General features: G+C 39.2%; 1 long non-coding RNA gene across 2 annotated transcripts in view; it reads left to right on the forward strand.

Annotated features, from left to right (window-relative positions):
* The window catches only part of LOC140623486 (uncharacterized), a 109,552-nt gene that overhangs the window by 54,546 nt on the left and 36,882 nt on the right, over positions 1–18,124 (forward strand). The window lies entirely within an intron of this gene.

Below are 18,124 nucleotides of genomic sequence, written 5' to 3' on the forward strand. Positions count from 1 at the left end.
CAGAAAAGTAAAAACACCTTGAAAACATTTATGTCTAAATATTGCTGAAAGGACCCTTTCAAAAAATTGCAAAACAAAATTTCTATATGGTAAGAAACCTAGTTTACTTGGGAACATTTTTTGTTAGTGGTACACAACATAATGGTGCATCTTCAATAAATGACATATTCGAGTCAAAGAAATGCAGTAATTTATTCTCTCAAGTAGAGTGAAACATGAGCTATTCAAAATCCAGTCTTCTATAACTTCCTGACTTCCAGACTAATTCTGTACTTTCTGTAACTAAGAAATAAATCTCTCCTGTAGTTACTAAACAGCAACAGAGGACCCAGGAAAGTGACACTATTTGAGAAAATCTTTATGAATCCCATTACTAGTCCTTTGGTCCAAGCCACCATTGTCTCCCACTGGAACCATTGCCATAGCATCCTTCCTCGGTGGCCTCCCTGCAAACCCTCCAGCAGCTTACCATTATGTTTAGAAGAAAATCTAGATTCTCTAGCAGTGCCTGCAAGGCTCCACCTTCTTCAACTGTACTGGCCTTGCCAACTTGCCTTTGTGTTACTCTGCCTTGCCAGGTGTCTTCCCAATTTATTGCTGGCAGAATGGATCTTCTCATATCCTGCAATACCCTCCTCCCAGTTCTTCTGACTTACTGCTTCTTCTTCTTCCTTTTTTTTTTTTTTAAAGATTTATTTATTTCAGAGAGAGTGTACAAGAACATGCACACAAGCTAGAGGGGGAGAGGGAGAGGGAGAGAGAATCTCAAGCAGACTCCTCATTGCTCATGCTGTCTGATGTGGGGCTCAGTCCCACAACCATGAGATCTCAACCTGAGCAGAAACCAAGAGTCGGTCACTTATCCAACTGCACCACCCAGATACCTCTGACTTACTCTTGTCTTCAGTTCAAAAGTAACTATCTCAGAGACCTTCCTTATCTAGTCAATATAAAATAGCCCGTTAGTTGTTAGCATATCACAATTTATTTTGTTTTTATAGCATGTATCACTCTCTGAAGTGATCTTATTTGTTCACTTCTTAGCCATCTGCCTTTCTCTCTCTAACATACAACTGCACCAGAGGTAGGGACAGTGGGGCTTATATGTCTGATCCTGACTGTTTCCTAACACTATCACATTACTATTTATGGAATAAGGGAATAAATAAACTGTAATTGGACAGTCTTGTATGAAAGAAAAAATACTTTAATGGGCTGGGATGTCTAGAAAAGCCTGTTTACATAAATACATATAAATATAAAAATATAAGTATATAAAAGTCTGTTGATGTTAAAATTGAAAACCACTTCAGGAGAAATCAGAAGCTTAAGAAATAGAGAATGAAGAACATAGAGAGAAGACAGAAGTCTGACATGATGGTAGTGATTTAGGCACAGATTAGAATGGGCCTTGCTGATGGTGTGTAACCAACGCAGATTAAGTAGAGGAGAGACAGACGGCAGAGCAGCTTGGAGGTGTTGAGATGGGGAAAGCGCACCTGTTCCACCACAGAGCCCTTGCGGGCACTAATGTGTTCCGCTCCAGGCTGCCAGACAGCGGAGCCCAGTGGTCTCTGGTGAGGCGGTGGCATTCACTATGTAGAGTAATGTGGTATTAATAAAGTTTTACATTTCTAAAGTACTCCGAGCAAGGGCAAATGCTTATCAGGATCAGGGCAAGTGATGTGAATGGGAGAAGCAGGCTGGGTGAGGCAAGCTCATGCCTCACCTAAAAAAACCAGCTGCTGCTTACCTCCAACTCTTGCTGCTTTATGGGAATGCGGGTTCAGAATTATGAGATATTCTGACTTTCCTAGTAGGCCAGATGTCTGGATTTTTACATAAAATTTCCCTACATTTCAATGCTGGCAACAAAATAATGTGCAAAAATACATAATGGACCAAACAAAAACAGATCTGTGGTTCAAATCTAACTCACGGGTAGCAGTTGGGAACTCCCAGTTGATAAGCACTTTCTCAGTATTATCCTTTTAGAAATGTGTAAGAACCTTATGAAAGAAAGCAATGGAAATTTAAGATTTTTGATTATGGAATGAGTACATTCTTCTTTTAAAATAGTTTGAAAGTACAGAAAAGCATAAAAGTTCGGAAACAAGAAAGACTATTGTATCCCTACACTTAGATAATATTCTGGTGGATTTTTTCTATAGTTAAGACCAATGATCTTGGTAAAATGCACATATATATTCATATACAGACCTACCTATGATAGGTAGCTAAGTAGCTTTATGTCCTGCTGTCTCTTTTAACATCCGATTATAATATTAAAGCATCTCCTGTGTGCTCGCTTCGGCAGCACATATACTAAAGCATCTCCTTGTTATATAAATTTCTCATGAATATTATTTTAAAGGCTATACACTACTCCATTGTAACTATAAGTGATTATTTACTTAAAGTTTTCTTTATTTTGGACGTTGAGATTGCTAAATTTTTTTATTACAAATAATAAGAACATCTTTATGCCTAAATATTGGCTAGTATTTCACATTATTTCATTGGATGTGATTGCTAGAAGTAGAATTATTAAGTGAAATGTTGATGAATTAAATAAAATTATTTTAAAAATTTGGTGCAAAATCCATTTCCAAGAAGAGTTTTGAGAATACATAACATATTCCTTTCCATCATTAAAAATTACAGAAAGAAACATGATTTCCACTTGATATAGGTTTATTTGTTTATTTAATAACTAGTAAGAGTAATTATATTTTATGTGACAGTTGGCTAGCTACTACATGTATTTTTTTTAAGTTACCTCATTTTCTACTTTGGTCATTCTTTTAAATTTGAGAGTCTACTAAATATATTACTCTTATTTTTCTTGTGTAGGAAATGGGAGATGATTTTTCTGTTGATGTTTTACTTCTGGTATATTTGGGTGACAGAAGTAGTGGGCTGAGAGTGACCTTTGGTGAAAACAGAACTGCTCAGGGGGCTGCAGGTCATATGATGCCCTGGGGATGTGGAGGGGTCTCCTAGTGGGGCAATTATGGTAAGAACCCCAGGGAGTGCTGCAGATTAGGGGGGCTCCAAAAGGTTTTGGTTAGTGGTCTGAGAATGGGAAATTGGAGCGTTACACTCACTTGAATATGACCAGCAAGCTAGAGACGGAAGAAAGCAACTGAGAAAGACAATGCAGAATGACAGAAAGAGTATGAGTATTTCTTCATCATACTCAATGTTTCAAATAAGTAGGCTGAGGTCAGCCTGATTTTTGTGTCTTGGTAGGTACACATTTTTCCACCTTGGTTAGATGGTTAACTTTTTTTCTTTATCCTTGTAATTATAAATGCCACAATATATCTATTTTAAAATTACTTTTTCATGAACTACAGTGATACTTTTCATAGTACCTTCTCACAATTTTGTTTGATTCAGCAAAATTTCTATTTATTATTGTTAACATTTCCATTTGTTCAAATTTGTTCTTCAGTGATGCCCAGACTTTGTAGATTGGCTCTTCATATCTCTAGTTTTCCCTCTTATCATCTTATTTTCTCTATTAAGTTGGTTTTTAGCCTCATTCATTCAATTAGCCACACGTGTCATTATTTTCTGATTGCCACCGGTGCAGATTTTAAATTTCCTGTTGTATTTGGCGATTTAAAAAAATTAGTTTCTCATTTTAATTTAGTTCCTTTTCACCATTGTCTTCATGTTGTGTCGTTTTCTCACTATGGATTCCTTCTTCCTTCCATAAGAGCTCCTGCCTTCTCACATGGCCCTAAATGCATCAAACTTCTGTTATCTAAAAGCTATTGGATGTCATTGTACCTCTGGTTTTGTGCTTCTGTCCTGTTAGTGTGTGTAATTATGACAAGGAGGATGGAATACTGGTGTTGAAGACAGGGCATGTGGGCTTTTCACCACGAGGCCACATTTCTGCTCAGGGAAACATGATTTTCTTTCTTTTCCACTTTTTTATTTCCTGCTTTTAGAAGAACCTCATCAGTTTCTGTGCCAGTTCAACTCCTTTGGGAAGCAGATGCCAAGATAGAGGTAGGAATACAAAGATTTGTCAGAGGTAAGAGGAGAGAGGGCAGGAGTGATTGTTTTGGATGGCAAGACAAGTCCAAATGCTGTGACAGGAGAGGACTGGGCAGAAAGAGGTTCAGAAGCAGGTGCCAGTCCAAGCGTGTCTCTGCCAGCCCAGTGGAGGTTGCTGTGAGAGGACTTGCACACGGGGTAGAAACTTCCAAGCCCAAGTGCTCCCAGTGTGCATGGCATTGACAGTGACCTGGGTAGAGGAGATCTCTGCAGCGGACCCCGAAGGCATGGAAGCAGGGGAGAAACTCGCAGCAGGCTCTCTTGAAAGTAGATTCAAGAAAACATCACCATGACTGCTGCAGAGGGGGAACAAGAAAATCAATACTTTTCACTTAGACATTCCAGTCGGAACCCAAGCTATCAATCATAATTACTAAAGATATTTTTCTAAGTCTCTTCTGGAGGTGTCATTTTTCCCCACATAAAGTAGCAAGAGTAACGGTCTGTAGGCTTGACAGGGCTCAGCAGGCCCTATCGTGTTGCTAATCCATCATCTTTCCCGAGGGCTACAAGTTCTTGCATACACATGTCTGTTCTCTAGTACTGTTCTTTCACTTGACCTGTTTCAGATAATCCTTGAATCCTTTCTACTCTTATTCCATACACCTGCCTGCTCCCCATTTTAATTTCCTCTCCTTCCAAAGCCTAGGTCAACCTGAAACAGAGCTGACTATTGATTTTGTCTTCCTTTTGCGTTGTCTTCCTCTGGAAAGTTTAATAATTTTGAATCATATCAGCTTACTCGTGGTTTGATGCCCTCCAATGACGTTCCACTGCATTTAAGGTAACCCTCTAACTTTTTACAAGAGCCTATGAGATCTGCTTCTGCCAACCTTCTGACCTCATCTCCTTGACCGATTGCCCTTGCAGTTCCAAGATGTCAAGAGCTTTGTTAGATTCATAAATTACTGTATGGCTTACCCTAGAATAGTGCCTGGCACATAGTAAGCATTTAAATAAATATGTGTTCAGTAAAGGAGTGAGTGAATAAATGAATGGAATTCCTTCTGTGAAGGTTCTATGTTTTATATTCACAGTATAACTTCTCAAATCTTAACTATGTGCATGATGACTGTATTAGTCAGAGTTCTCCAGAGCAGCAGAACCACTAGGATATATATAGATAAATAGGTATAAGAGATTTATTATAAGAATTGACTCATGTGGTTACAGAGACCAACTTCCATATTCTTCTGTCTGCAAGCTGGACAAGTAGGAAAGCCAGTGGTGTGATTCAGTCCAAGTCCAAAGGCCTGAGAACTGGGGTTGGGGATGGGGGATAAAGGGGACTGGTGATAGAAGTAAGCCCTGTTCTTATACTGGAAGCAAGAGAACCAGGAGCACAGGAGTCCAGGGGCAGAAGTGGATGGATACCCTGGCTTTTTATTCTATTTAGGACCTCAATGGATTAAATGCTGCCCACAGACATTGGTGAGGGCAATCTTGACTCTGTATGGATTCAAATGTTGATATGTTCTGATGACAGCCTCATAGACACAGCCAGAAATAACGTTTTATCAGCTATTGGGCATACCTTTGCCCAATCGGTTGACATAAAATTAACCATCTCAGTGACCATAATAACTGACAGATAGAGCCAAGGAAAAATATTATAGAAGGCCTTTTGAGGTGAGAAATATCAGAATACAAACGACCAAGTGAGGACTATCACCAACATCATTTTGTATTAGGGAATATAGATTGGGCAGTCTGTCAAATAGCCAATTATAGCTAGTCACTCTGCAGCCAAAGTTGCTGCAGATTTAAAGACTGATCCTCCAGAGCTACTTATTTTCATTTCCCTTCTTGACTCTGCTAGTCCCTCCTTCCTTTTCATCTTCACTATCTGACCTTTGGAGGAACAAACTTCTTCCTCTTATTGGGACTCTGTTCTACTTTCTGTCTTCTGACAAAAGTGTCAGTTGAACTGCAGGTCATATTATACCATCTATTTTGCTACCCAATACAAATCCAAAATTTTAAGACAACTTCCATAGGGTTTATTCTTTAGTTTGATACTGAGAACTTCTCAGAATCAAAAAAATCAAAATGCAATTGACATTGGATAAATTCTTTTCCTCAGCACCACCACTTCTAATGTGCACCTCACATCTGCATTGAGAGAGAAGCCACCCCAGCCATTTGTTTCTTATGAATTTTCCTCAATGTTACAACCCTTTTGGGGAAGATGGGGGCATTTTCTCTCATCATGCTAGAGTATTTTAAACCCTCATGAAATATGTGGTTCAGCTATAGTTACTCTGGGATGATATATGATGCACCTGTGTGGTTTATTTCTTGAGAATTCCATGTTCAGAGTCTAAAGAATAAAAAAAGGTCAGAGACAATAGGTGGATTAGAAAAAAAATGCTCATTATCTCTTCTTTAAAAGCCCTGTCACTGTAGGCATATGTGATGTAGGGAGCACATTTACTGATCTATAGTGGCCTGCATTGCAGAAGTCTGGCTTCTGATGCCCTCATCATGTGTTGACATGTCCAGATTACTTCTCTGTAAGTGTGTGGGCAAAGCACTGCAAGCCGAGGGGATATCATAGGCGACATTGGCTGTAATCAGAGTCTGGCTTTAAGAATACCGAAAACATAATTTGCAATTTGCACTGTGACACTGAGGGCTCTTCAGCTTTCACAGAATCAAAATAAGCTTTATTATTCTACAACTGTTCTGACTGATTATCCTTCTCTTGTCTCCATTTTTGGTTCATTAGCAAATTACCTCTGATTAATCTTGCAGATTTTTATATGAGCAGAATTTAGGCAGAAAAAATAAATTGTTTGCATGAATCAGTCATGAGTTGTTCTTACTAATTGATTAAGCCACCCTAAGTTCTTTACGGGGTCATAAGAAGGTAAATATTATGAATGGATTATTACATTGCTATTCAATAGATGTCATGCAGTATTTTTTGCAGTGTAAGTTGGTGTAAAAATGCAATAATGTTTGCCTCACATATAAGAAAAAATAGCAAAATTTCTTTCACATAATAGGAAAATGAGGGGAGCCATGTGGTTTCACAGGATAACAATGCCTTTTTGATGCTGCTCTCCGTAATAGTGCCAAACTTCTCAGATTGTCAGTAACAATAGCAAGATGAGTGATGCTTCATGCTCCAAAGCCTCACCGGCAGTGCCATCAGCCTTCCCAGGGAGTCTCTGGCAAGTTATAAGGATAGCTGATAGACAGGCTCTTGGGGAACAATGTGCTTAATCACTCAGGCATGTAATAACTATATTAATTGACATTACCTGGGTCTTAAAAAGGTAAAACGTATGCTATATTTAGCCAAAACTGAAATGCTTTTGGAACCATGCGATCTCTATCATAGTCAAACATCTTAACAAAAGGGCGGTTGTATGAATTAAGTGATTAAAGTATGTAAACTTATTGGTACAGTGTTTGGGATATAGAAAGCAATGAATTAATGAATTAATTCAACCTTATTTATTGGGAACTTACTATGTGCCAGTCATTGTTCTAGACCTGAGCTGTCTAATATAGTAGCTACTGGCAACATGTAGCTATCGAGCTCTTGAAATATGGCTAGTTAAACTTGACGTATGCTCTAAGTATAATATAAAATATTAATATAAATAAAATATATAAAATATAAATATTTAAAATATAAATATTATGAATATAAAATAATGTAAAATAAATATATATAAAATAAAATAAAAATATATATAATATTAAATATATGTTGGATTCCAAAGATTGGGAACAAATAAGCAAAATAATGTGAAACATCACATTAATATTCTTATATTGATTAGATGTTAACAGTAATATTTTAGGTATATTATTAATAAATTAATACATTATAAAATTAATTGTATATGTTTCTTTTTTTTAGATTTTATTTACTTATTTGAGAGAGAGAGACAGAGCACAGGTGGAGTGAAGGGGCAGACAGAGAGGGAGAGAGGGAGAAGCAGACTCCCTGCTGGGCAGGGAGTCCAACGGGGGGCTCAATCCTAGGACCCCAAGATCATGACCTGAGCCAAGGGCAGATACTTAATACTGAGCTGACCCAGGTACCCCTATATGTTTCTTTTTTTAATACAGCTACTGAAATGTATAATTACATATGTAGTTCACGTTTGGGCTCACATTACATTTAGATGCTGGTGGACAACGCTGGTTTAGATGCTGAAGACAAAGTGAAGAAAAAAAAAAAACCCAAAAAGTCTTCTCTGTTTTAGAACTTACATATTAAATAGAAGAGATCGATGAAATAATATGACATGAACAAATACAGTCCATCCTCATTATTTGAAGTTCTACATTTGTGAATTTACCCGCTTGCTAAAATATATTTGTAACTCCCCAAATCAATATTTATGGCCCCTTTGCTGTTGTTCACAGACATGTGCAGAGTGGCAAAATTTTGAGTCACCATATGTACACATGCCCAGCTGAAGTCAAACAAGGTCACGCTCTTCTTGGTTTCCTCTCATACTGTAAACAAATGTCTTTTTGTGGTCTATCTCGTGCTGTGTTCTTTGCATTTTTGCATAGAGTTGTCTTGGTTGATTTTGTTGTTTCTAATGGCCCCCAATGGTAGTGCTGAAGTACTGTCTAGCTTTCCTAAGCTAAAGAGAGCTATGATATATTGTGTAGAGAAAACATGCGTATCCAATAAGCTTTGTTCAGATGTGAGTTATATGGCCATTGGCTGAGAGTTCAATGTTAATGAGCCAACAATATATATTAAGTAAGGTGTCTTTAAACAGAAACACACATAAAACATGGTTATATGCTGATTAGGTGGAGGCTTGGAGCAACATGACTCTGTATTTCCTTTAGGAGCAGTGGTTCAGTATTCCCTAATTCAACATTCATGGTGACTTTATAGGGCATACCTGCCATAAATAGCAAGAATTAGCTGCATATAATATAAAGTCAGGTAGTGATAAATCTAGGTAGAGTGGAAGGATAGAGAGGGATGAATATGACAGGGGTAGAAGAATTGTTAACTTGCAAAAGACAACGGGGAAAATCTCTCCAAGCTTGCAAAATTTGAGAGCAAAACAGAAGGTGAACTTGGAAACATCTGTGACCCAGATCATACATGCCTGCAGGCCATGGTAAATAAAGATTGGGATTTTATTCCAAATGGGATTGGAAGGCTTTGGAGGGAATGATAAATTCACGTTACATTTTATTTTATTTTTCAAGATTTTATTTATTTATGATAGACAGAGAGAGAGAGGGGCAGAGACACAGGCAGAGGGAGAGGCAAGCTCCATGCCGGGAGCCCGATGTGGGACTCGATCCCTGGGCTCCAGGATCGCACCCTGGGCCAAAGGCAGGCGCTAAACTGCTGAGCCACCCAGGGATCCCCAATTCATGTTACATTTTAAAGGGTCACTCAGGCTGCTGTAAGAAAAATACATCATTGGAGGGGAAAAGTAAACACAAAGAAATAATTTAGACAGCAACTGTTAAGAGTTCAAGAGAGGTGGTAGTAGCTTGGAATGCAAATGGCACCACTTACCACATTTCAACCATTTCCCCATTGCTGGTTGCATTAGCCTCGAGTTCAAGGCATATGTTCTCTCTTGGTTGCCCAGTTGGCCTTCTTAGGTTATTTTCTTTTTAAAAGATTTTATTTATTTATTCATGAGAGATACAGAGAGTGGCAGAGATAAAGGCAGAGGGAGAAGCAGGCTCCCTGCGAGGAGCCTGATGGGGGACTCAATCCCAGGACCCTGGGACCTGAGCCAAAGGCAGATGCTCAACCACTGAGCCACCCAGGTGCCCCTGTCTTGTTTTGGTTTCCCCCAAATCTGATCCAGTTAAGCACTTTTGTGCCGTTACTGCCCAGAAGTGATCCTAGGAGGCAGGAATGAGGCATAAGGAAGTGGACAAGCATTGTGTTAGAAAGCACGAGCTTTAGAGGATGTACCATTGAGCTTGTTACTGCTATGAGCAGCTGGGGTCAAACTCTCTGGGGCCTCTGAAGAACCTAAGGAATTCATTTCAGGATGGCAGCTCATTACAATAGGAAGCTGGGGCTGCCTCTGTCACAACCTAGCTGAGGACTATCCCTGGAGACAGTAACTCTGTACTTCTGAGCGAACCTGGGAAGGCTGAGTAAGCTCCTGTGGCTTCAGAGAAAGCCCCAAGGCAGCAAGTGGAAAGACAAAGATGTAGTGAGCACAGGAGGCGGGATGCTGGAGGCTGGCACCAGGATTGGTCATCTCAGCTATGGCTAAAATGGTAGCTGGGCCAAAGGGATGAGGCATGGGGCACAAAAACTTTTTGCTCCACCTTCCAGTTCCTTGTTAGAAGTTGAACCTGCCTAGGAACCTTGGACTGCATAGCTTGCTCCTTGGAAACCCACTGAGTATTTGCATTCTCAGGAAACAGGGTTCTGTGCCAGACAGACCGTTTGAGAGCCTGATACCATCCTCACCCTGTTGCGATGTGAGGATCACTCCTGTGGAGAAACTGACTTGGATTTTTTCCATCATAATGGATCCTGACTAAACATACTGATTTTGATTGTGTTTCCTTGTGCCCTGGACCTGCCTCTGGGTTAGTTTAGGTGCCACCACTTGCTATATGCTGAACTTATGAGAGATACGTAACTTCTCCAAACTTCACTCCTCTTACTTACAGAAGAGGAATGAAAATAGGCTCTCCCCTGTGAAATCGTAGGAATTAAATGGGATGGTGAAAAACAAAAAACAAAAAACAGTGTCTGCTACTTAGTAAGTGCTCATTGCATCTTAGTTGTGACTGTTATCCCAAATGCTTCTAGTTCTTTCCATTACCATTCTCAATTTAGTTTTCCTCTCCACTGGCCATGTCGTGAAGTTCCGAGGTGTTCACCAGTTCTGGGTGTGCTGTTACCACTAGACGCGCAAGTCTCTAAGGGGCAGGACTCTGCTCCTGGTTTCTTTCTGACCAAGGATGTTGGCTTTCAAAGATCTTTACCTATGACCCTCTGTCATGAATAAATCTTGAATTAAATCTCATTTGCCACTCAGAATGTGGCCCATGTTATTTAATTATTTATAATTCACGTGAAGAATTTTGTCAGATTCTCAGTGGCGATTTTGTTTATCAAGTTGGAGTTGTTGCTTTGGCCATTATTTTTTTTTTAATGATTTTAATGAAATTTTAATTAATAATCGATTTTAATGAATAATCTGCCAATTTATTTTGCCTTTGGTTTTTTTCTTTAAAAGGGAATAAGAAGAGCAGGGAAAGGGAAATAGTTCTGAAAACAAACAGTGGAAACTGGATGCCTTTTGTATTCTGGTTATTTCTTTATAGGTCTTTCTATAATCCTAAAAGAGATTCTCTGAGTCCTTGATGAGCCTTGCTCTGAAAGTTACTTATCTAAGAAATAATTATAGAGCAAATTAAACTTATTTTGGGATAATTTAGAAGACTCAAGGCTATATAACTTCTATAGGAGAGCAATGATACCAGTTCCAATGAGAATCCGAGAGTATTTCTGGAAAAATCCTGCTGTCTATTCTAAAGTTTAGAATGTTTCAAGCTTTTATGAGATGATTTCATATGCTGAATTCTTTGAACTCCCTCTATGGTAAAGCATGCCTAAAATTTATGCAAAAGGGACAGGACACAAAGATGCATAACATACCACTTCTGCTCTCAAGGGCCTTTGAAATTAGAACAGTCAAGACAAATATGATACAAGGTGTTATGGGAAAGCAAAAAAAAAAATAATGGAAATGTTCTTCTATTCCTATTATTAGTACGAATGTTCATGGGAGAAGTTGCATTTGAATGGTCTCTGTGGATGGGTGAGATTTTGGTACCTGGATATAAAAAAAAAGTAGACCATGGGCCTTCTAGGGAGAAGAAATAGCTTGAGTAAAAGCAAGTTTGTCAGAGTATATTAGGAGTTTAAAAAATGCTAAATGGGGGACCTGGATGGCTCAGTGGTTGAGCATATGCCTTTGGCTCAGGTTGTGATTCTGGGATCCTGGGATCGAGTCCTGCATCAGGCTCCCAACAGAGAGCCTGCTTCTCCCCCTGCCTATGTCTTTGCCTCTCTCTCTGTGTCTCTCATGAATAAATAAAATCTTTCAAAAAATAAAAAATGGTAAATGGAACAACTAGACTGAAATATGAACTTCCTAGAGGTATAATTTAAAAAAAAAATTACTTATTTGACAGAGAGAGCAAAAGCTGGGCAAGTGGCAGAGGGAGGAGAAGCAGATTCCCCACTGAGCAGGGAGCCTGGTGCGGGGCTCCATCCTAAGAGCCCAGGATTATGACCTGAGCTGAAGGCAGGTGCTTAACCGGCTGAGCCATCCAGATACACCTAGAGGCATAATCTGGAAATTTCTTCAGTTCTGTCTTCATGAAGTTTTTATTTACTGGGGAAATAAAGTGTTAAATTTCCTACAGTCCTAAAAAAAATAAGTAGTGTATACATTTTATTCTTTGCTACAGATGACATTGCTATCACCTAATTTAAAGGACATCTATTTATATATTCCTTTGACCGTTGTATTCCGTTGTATTTTGAACATTGGACATAATTTTTTTCATGTATTTAACCATTGTGAATTAAAAAAAATACTTGTGGTTTATTGTTAGTGAATGGAAAGTAGGAATTATTAATATTAAAACAAAGTTGCATAAGTGCTACTAAATGGTAAGCCACAGTTAAGTCATTGATTATAGAATTCTTCAACTTTTCTACTCAGCTCATTTATTTGAGGCACATTCTCATTAGTAACACTGTCGCATGAAAATTAGATCAAGCTGGATTAAATTCTACCTCTGCTCTTCACTAGATGTGTTATTTCTGACACATCTCTCAACCTGAGCCTCAATGTATTTATGCATAAAATGGGGATGACATATATAGGGTCATGGCAGGACTTAAGTAGAGCATATTGAATGTTTCTACTCAACTCTAACAAATCCAAGTTTGAAATCATCAAGATGCCTCTCCTTGGATTCTTTGTCCAAATGCTTTATTGCCCCACTGAAAAAGAGATGCATTGTGCATTGGGGAGACCAGAACAAATGTTCTTAGATGTTAACATAAGACAGGTGAGTCTGGCTCATTGGGGAGTCCTAAGTGCACCAGGTGGCACTGTTCCTGATTGCCTTGACCTCTTATCAATCACACAGCTCAGAACTCCAGCTTTCTTCTTAATGCTGACTGACTGATACCTCTTGAAAATCAGGGAGATGGACCCTTACCTTGCGTCTTAGTCCTCTTTCTCTCTCTTTTGTTTTTAATAAGTTTATTTTTTATTGGTGTTCAATTTACCAACATACAGAATAACACCCAGTGCTCATCCCGTCAAGTACCCCCCTCAGTGCCCGTCACCCATTCACCCCCACCCCCCGCCCTCCTCCCCTTCCACCACCCCTAGTTCGTTTCCCAGAGTTAGGAGTCTTTATGTTCTGTCTCCCTTTCTGATATTTCCCACCCATTTCTTCTCCCTTCCCTTCTAGTCCCTTTCACTATTATTTATATTCCCCAAATGAATGAGACCATATAATGTTTGTCCTTCTCCGATTGACTTACTTCACTCAGCATAATACCCTCCAGTTCCATCCACGTTGAAACAAATGGTGGGTATTTGTCGTTTCTAATGGCTCAGTAATATTCCATTGTATACATAAACCACATCTTCTTTATCCATTCATCTTTTGATGGACATCGAGGCTCCTTCCACAGTTTGGCTATTGTGGACATTGCTGCATTGGGGTGCAGGTGTCCCGGTGTTTCATTGCATCTGGATCTTTGGGGTAAATCCCCAACAGTGCAATTGCTGGGTCGTAGGGCAGGTCTATTTTTAACTCTTTGAGGAACCTCCACACAGTTTTCCAGAGTGGCTGCACCAGTTCACATTCCCACCAACAGTGTAAGAGGGTTCCCTTTTCTCCGCATCCTCTCCAACATTTGTGGTTTCCTGCCTTGTTAATTTGCCCCATTCTCACTGGTGTGAGGTGGTATCTCATCGTGGTTTTGATTTGTATTTCCCTGATGGCAAGTGATGCAGAGCATTTTCTCATGTGCATGTTGGCCATGTCTATGTCTTCCTCTGTGAGATTTCTCTTCATGTCTTTTGCCCATTTCATGATTGGATTGTTTGTTTCTTTGCTGTTGAGTTTAATAAGTTCTTTATAGATCTTGGAAACTAGCCCTTTATCTGATACGTCATTTGCAAATATCTTCTCCCATTCTGTAGGTTGTCTTTTAGTTTTGTTGACTGTATCCTTTGCTGTGCAGAAGCTTCTTATATTGAGGAAGTCCCAATAGTTCATTTTTGCTTTTGTTTCTTTTGCCTTCGTGGATGTATCTTGCAAGAAGTTACTGTGGCTGAGTTCAAAAAGGGTGTTGCCTGTGTTCTGCTCTAGGATTTTGAGGGAATCTTGTCTCACATTTAGATCTTTCATCCATTTTGAGTTTATCTTTGTGTATGGTGCAAGAGAGTGGTCTAGTTTCATTCTTCTGCATGTGGATGTCCAATTTTCCCAGCACCATTTATTGAAGAGACTGTCTTTCTTCCAATGGATAGTCTTTCCTCCTTTATCGAATATTAGTTGACCATAAAGTTCAGGGTCCACTTCTGGGTTCTCTATTCTGTTCCACTGATCTACGTGTCTGTTTTTGTGCCAGTACCACACTGTCTTGATGACCACAGCTTTGTAGTACAACCTGAAATCTGGCATTGTGATGCCCCCAGCTATGGTTTTCTTTTTTAAAATTCCCCTGGCTATTTGGGGTCTTTTCTGATTCCACACAAATCTTAAAATAATTTGTTCTAACTCTCTGAAGAAAGTCCATGGTATTTTGATAGGGATTGCATTAAATGTGTAAATTGCCCTGGGTAACATTGACATTTTCACTATATTAATTCTGCCAATCCATGAGCATGGAATATTTTTCCATCTCTTTGTGTCTTCCTCAATTTCTTTCAGAAGTGTTCTATAGTTTTTAGGGTATAGATCCTTTACCTCTTTGGTTTGGTTTATTCCTAGGTATCTTATGCTTTTAGGTGCAATTGTAAATGGGATTGACTCCTTAATTTCTTTCTTCAGTCTCATTGTTAGTGTATAGAAATGCCACTGACTTCTGGGCATTGATTTTGTATCCTGCCACGCTACCAAATTACTGTATGAGTTCTAGCAATCTTGGGGTGGAGACTTTTGGGTTTTCTTTATTTATTTATTTATTTATTTTGACTTTTGGGTTTTCTATGTAGAGTATCATGTCATCGGCGAAGAGGGAGAGTTTGACTTCTTCTTTGCCAATTTGAATGCCTCTAATGTCTTTTTGTTGTCTGATTGCTGAGGCTAGGACTTCAGTACTACGTTGAATAGCAGTGGTGAGAGTGGACATCCCTGTCTTGTTCCTGATCTTAGGGGAAAGGCTCCCAGTGCTTCCCCATTGAGAATTATATTTGCTGTGGGCTTTTCGTAGATGGCTTTTAACATGTCGAGGAATGTTCCCTCTATCCCTACACTCTGAAGAGTTTTGATCAGGAATGGATGCTGTATTTTGTCAAATGCTTTCTCTGCATCTAATGAGAGGATCATATGGTTCTTGGTTTTTCTCTTGCTGATATGATGGATCACATTGATTGTTTTACGAGTGTTGAACCAGCCTCATGTCCTGGGGATAAATCCTACTTGGTCATGGTGAATAATTTTCTTAATGTATTGTTGGATCCTATTGGCTAGTATCTTGTTGAGAATTTTTGCATCCATGTTCATCAGGGATATTGGTCTATAATTCTCCTTTTTGGTGGGGTCTTTGTCTGGTTTTGGAATTAAGGTGATGCTGGCCTCATAGAACGAATTTGGAAGTACTCCATCTCTTTCTATCTTTCCAAACAGCTTTAGTAGAATAGGTATGGTTTCTTCTTTAAATGTTTCATAGAATTCCCCTGGGAAGCCCTCTGGCCCTGGACTTTTGTGTCTTGGGAGGTTTTTGATGACTGCTTCAATTCCCTCCCTGATTATTGGCCTGTTCAGGTTTTCTATTTCTTCCTGTTTCAGTTTTGGTAGTTTGTGGCTTTCCAGGAATGCATCCATTTCTTCTAGATTGCCTAATTTATTGGCGTATAGCTGCTCATAATATGTTTTTAAAATCGTTTGTATTTCCTTGGTGTTGGTAGTGATCTCTCCTTTCTCATTCATGATTTTATTAATTTGATTCTTCTCTCTCTTCTTTTTTAATAAGGTTGGCTAATGGTTTATCTATCTTATTAATTCTTTCAAAGAACCAACTCCTGGTTCTGTTGATCTGTTCCACAGTTCTTCTGGTCTCGATTTCATTGAGTTCTGCTCGAATTTTAATTAACTCTCTTCTTCTGCTGGACGTAGGGTCCATCTGCTGTTTTTTCTCTAGCTTCTTTATGTGTAAGGTTAGCTTTTGTATTTGAGTTCTTTCCAGTTTTTGAATGGATGCTTGTATTGCGATGTATTTCCCCCTCAGGACTGCTTTTGCTGCATCCCAAAGATTTTGAACGGTTGTATCTTCATTCTCAGTAGTTTCCATGAATCTTTTTTTTTTTTTAATTTTTTTTTTTTTTAAATTTATGATAGTCACAGAGAGAGAGAGAGAGGCAGAGACACAGGCAGAGGGAGAAGCAGGCTCCATGCACCGGGAGCCCGATGTGGGATTCGATCCTGGGTCTCCAGGATCGCGCCCTGGGCCAAAGGCAGGCGCCAAACCGCTGCGCCACCCAGGGATCCCCTCCATGAATCTTTTTAATTCTTCCTTAATTTCCTGGTTGACCCTTTCATCTTTTAGCAGGATGGTCCTTAACCTCCACGTGTTTGAGGTCCTTCCAAACTTCTTGTTGTGATTTAGTTCTAATTTCAAGGCATTATGGTCTGAGAATATGCAGGGGACGATCCCAATCTTTTGGTATCGGTTCAGACCCGATTTGTGACCCAGTATGTGGTCTATTCTGGAGAAAGTTCCATGTGCACTTGAGAAGAATGTGTATTCAGTTGAGTTTTGATATAAAGTTCTGTAGATATCTGTGAAATCCATCTGGTCCAGTGTATCATTTAAAGCTCTTGTTTCTTTGGAGATGTTGTGCTTAGAAGACCTATCGAGTATAGAAAGAGCTAGATTGAAGTCACCAAGTATAAGTGTATTATTATCTAAGTATGTCTTCACTTTGGTTATTAATTGATTTATATATTTGGCAGCTCCCACATTCGGGGCATATATATTGAGGATTGTTAAGTCATCTTGTTGGATAGAACCTTTAAGTATGATATAGTGTCCCTCTTCATCTCTCACTACGGTCTTCAGGATAAATTTTAGTTTATCTCATATAAGGATGGCTACCCCTGCTTTCTTTTCGGACCATTCGAATGGTAAATGGTTCTCCAACCTTTTATTTTCAGGCTGTAGGTGTCCTTCTGTCTAAAATGAGTCTCTTGTAGACAGCAAATAGATGGGTCCGGTTTTTTTATCCAGTCTGATACCCTGCGCCTTTTGATGGGGTCATTAAGCCCGTTCACGTTCAGAGTTACTATTGAGAGATATGAGTTTAGTGTCACCATGATATCTATTCAGTCCTTGTTTTTGTGGATTGTTCCACTGAACTTCTTCTTAAAGGGGAATTTTAAGAGTCCCCCTTAAAATTTCTTGCAGAGCTGGTTTGGAGGTCACATATTCTTTCAGTTCCTGCCTGTCTTGGAAGCTCTTTATCTCTCCTTCCATTTTGAATGAGAGCCTTGCTGGATAAAGTATTCTTGGTTGCATGTTCTTCTCATTTAGGACCCTGAATATATCCTGCCAGCCCTTTCTGGCCTGCCAGGTCTCTGTGGAGAGGTCTGCTGTTACCCTAATACTCCTCCCCATAAAAGTCAGGGATTTCTTGTCTCTTGCTGCTTTAAGGATCTTCTCTTTATCTTTGGAATTTGCAAGCTTCACTATTAAATGTCGAGGTGTTGAACGGTTTTTATTGATTTTAGGGGGGGATCTCTCTATTTCCTGGATCTGCATGCCTGTTTCCCTTCCCAGATTAGGAAAGTTTTCAGCTATGATTTGTTCAAATAC

The sequence above is a fragment of the Canis lupus genome, chromosome 33 (genome assembly GCF_048164855.1).
Source record: "Canis lupus baileyi chromosome 33, mCanLup2.hap1, whole genome shotgun sequence".
Classification (NCBI taxonomy): Eukaryota; Metazoa; Chordata; class Mammalia; order Carnivora; family Canidae; genus Canis; species Canis lupus.